Below are 3,216 nucleotides of genomic sequence, written 5' to 3'. Positions count from 1 at the left end.
AAAAAAAAAAAAAAAAAAAGAAATGGAATCAGAGGCAGCTCTTGGGGACTCCCAGTTTGGTCGGGGTGCGGGGAAAGGTGCCATATCCAAGCAGTACAGTACTGCAACTTAAAGGTGAGCCATCCCCAGGATGACCTCATATAGGGTGAGCAAAGCAGGTCTGAGTGACTGATTCCCAGCTAGAGTGGGCTTTGGGCAAAGGGAGAAAGCTCAGATTTTATTATTAATAATATTAATAATATAATGGCTAAACTGGGCATGGTGGCTCACACCTGTAATCCTAGCACTACGGGAGACTGAGATGGGTGGAACACCTGAATTCAGGAGTTTGAGACCAAGAGTGAGACCTCATCTCTACTAAAAATAGAAAAACTAGCTGGGCATTGTGGTGGACACCTGTAGTCCCAGCTACTCGGGAGGCTAAGGCAAGAGGATCACTTAAGCCCAGGAGTTTGAGGTTGCCATGAGCTACGACAGCACAGCACTCTACCCAGGGTGACAGTGTAAGACTTTGTCTCAATAACAATAATAGTGGCCGGGCACAGTGGCTCATGCCTGTAATCCTAGCACTCTGGGAGGCCAAGGCGAGTGGATAGCTTAAGTTCACAAGTCTGAGACAGCCTGAGCAAAAGTGAGACCCTGTCTCTACTAAAAAAAATAGAAAAACTAAGGAAAGAGGCTTTCTTGAGCCCAAGAGTTGGAGGGTACTGTGACGTATGATGCCATGGCACTCTACTCAGGGAGACAACTTGAGGCTCTGTCTCAAAAAAAATAAAAATAAAAAAATAATAATATAATGGGTCACACTAGGACCTCCTAAGTCTTCTTCCTGGATTTAGGGATCCAGATAACCCCCAGACCTGAGGTCACCTGAGAATGTCCAGCAGAGCCTAGCTGCAAACCACATACAAGTCTCCCATCAGTCTAAACTCATACTTTGAACCACTAACTCATACCCTCCCAAGCCTCAGTTTTATCATCTGTAAAACTGACATATATTCAAAAAGTTTTTTTTTCTTTTGAGACAGGGTCTAGCTCTGTCAACCCTGGCTAGAGTGCAGTGAATTATGATGATAATTCACTCTAGCCTCAAACTCCTGGGCTCAAGCAATCCTCCTGCCTCAGCCTTCCAAGTAGCTGAGACTATAGGCATGCTCCACAATGCCTGGCTAATTTTTCTATTTTTTATAGAGACAAGGTCTCACTCTTGCTCAGGCTGGTCTCCAACTCCTAACCTCAAGTGATCTTCCTGCTTTGGCCTTCCAGAGTGCTAGGATTACAGGAGTGAGCCTCCACATCTGATTTGGGCCCTTGATTTTGACCTCTTCCTGTCACCCCAGATAGCAGCTCCCTGTACTTCTTAGAAGTCAGGTCTGTAGTGGGCCCACCTTCTCCACCTTTACCTGCAAACCAGAATGTTCCCTGCCTGGAGTGTCCCCACTCACACCATCATGGCCACTCCACATAGAGTCTTACTAGGTGCTTGGTGACCTCTAGACCTTAACCTTGTAACAATTCTGCAAAGTGGGGAAAGGGCGTGCTCAATGAGCACAAACAGCCTGCCACACACAGGAATAGGAAACGAAATGACTCAGTCCCACTCTCTTACCTCCAGCTCACGCTCTGTCCAGTCTTCATCCTAACTTGCTTTCTCCCTTCAGTTGTCCAGGTGTTTGACTCCTGTGTGTCAGGCCCTCTGTTGATCACACGGACACTTGCTGGACATGACAGGGACAACCATGCCTTTAGAGACTCATGCTTTTGCCAAGAATACATTGGACAACACTCTCAGCATACTGGGTTGAATGATGTCCCCCTCAAAAGACATGCCCACCTGGAACCTCAAAATGTGAATTTATTTGAAATAAATGTCTTTGCAGATGGAGTTAAGGTAAAGATCTCAAGGCTAGATCACCCTGTGTTAGAGTTGGTCCTAAATCCAATGATAAATGTCCTTATAAGAGATGGAAGACAGACAAGAGAAGAAGGCCATTTTAAGATGGAGACAGAGATTGGAATGATGCAGCTGTAAGTCAAGGAACACCTGGTGTCCCCAAGAAGCTGAAAGAGGCAATCAAGAGCCATCCCCCTAAGGCCAGGTGCAGTGGCTCATGCCTGTAATCACAACACTCTGAGAGGCTGAGGCAAATGGATTGTTTGAGCTCAGGAGCTTGAGAACAGCCTGAGCAGGAGTGATATCCCCATCTTTACTAAAAATAGAAAAACTAGGGGGGCATTGTGGCAGGTGCCTGTAGTCCCAGTTACTTGGGAAGCTGAGGCAAGAGGATCAGTTGAGCCCAAGAGGTTAAGGTTTCTGTGAGCTATGACACCAGAGCACTCTACCCAAATAGAATGAGACTTGAGTAGAGTGCCCTGGCGTCATAACTGACAACAACCCCAAGTGAGACAGAGTGAGACAAATTGAGACTCTGTTTCAAAAAAATAATAAAAAGAGGGCGGCGCCTGGGCTCAGTGAGTAGGGCACCAGCCCCATATACCGAGGGTGGCAGGTCCGAGTCCGACCCCAGCCAAACTGCAACAACAACAAAAACATAGCCAGGCATTGTGTCAGGTGCCTGTAGTCCCAGCTACTCAGGAGGCCAAGGCAAGAGAATCTCCTAAGCCCAAGAGCTGGAGGTTGCTGTAAGCTGCGATGCCATAGCACTCTACCGAGGGCGACAAAATAAGACACTGTCTCAAGAAAATAATAATAGGCTCGGCGCCTGTAGCTCAAGCAGCTAAGGTGCCAGCCACATACACCTGAGCTGGCAGGTTCAAATCCAGCCCGGGCCTGCCAAACAACAATGATGGCTGTAACAAAAAAATAGCTGGGCATTGTGGCAGGTGGGGGAAGTGGAGACAGGAGAATCACTTGAGCCCAGGAGTTGGAGCTTGCTGTGAGCTGTGATCCCACAGCACTCTACCCAGGGCAACAGTTTGAGGCTCTGTCTCAAAATAATAATAATAATAATGGGCGGTGCCTATGGCTCAAGGATTAGGGCGCCGGCCTCATATCCCGGAGGTGGTGGGTTCAATCCTGGCCCCAGCCAAAAACTGCAACAACAAAATAATAATAATAAGAAGAAGAAAAATAGAAAAACTAGCCAGGTGTGGTGGCAGGCACCTGTAGCCCTAGCTACTTGGGAGGCTGAAGCCCCATCTTTACTAAAAATAGAAAAACTAGCTGGGCATTGTGGCAGGTGCCTGTAGTCCCAG

Source organism: Otolemur garnettii, unplaced genomic scaffold, assembly GCF_000181295.1.
Source record: "Otolemur garnettii isolate 467f Iridium unplaced genomic scaffold, OtoGar3 scaffold00105, whole genome shotgun sequence".
NCBI lineage: Eukaryota > Metazoa > Chordata > Mammalia > Primates > Galagidae > Otolemur > Otolemur garnettii.
The sequence above is the reverse complement of the archived record's forward strand: the minus strand, read 5'-3'. Positions refer to the sequence as shown.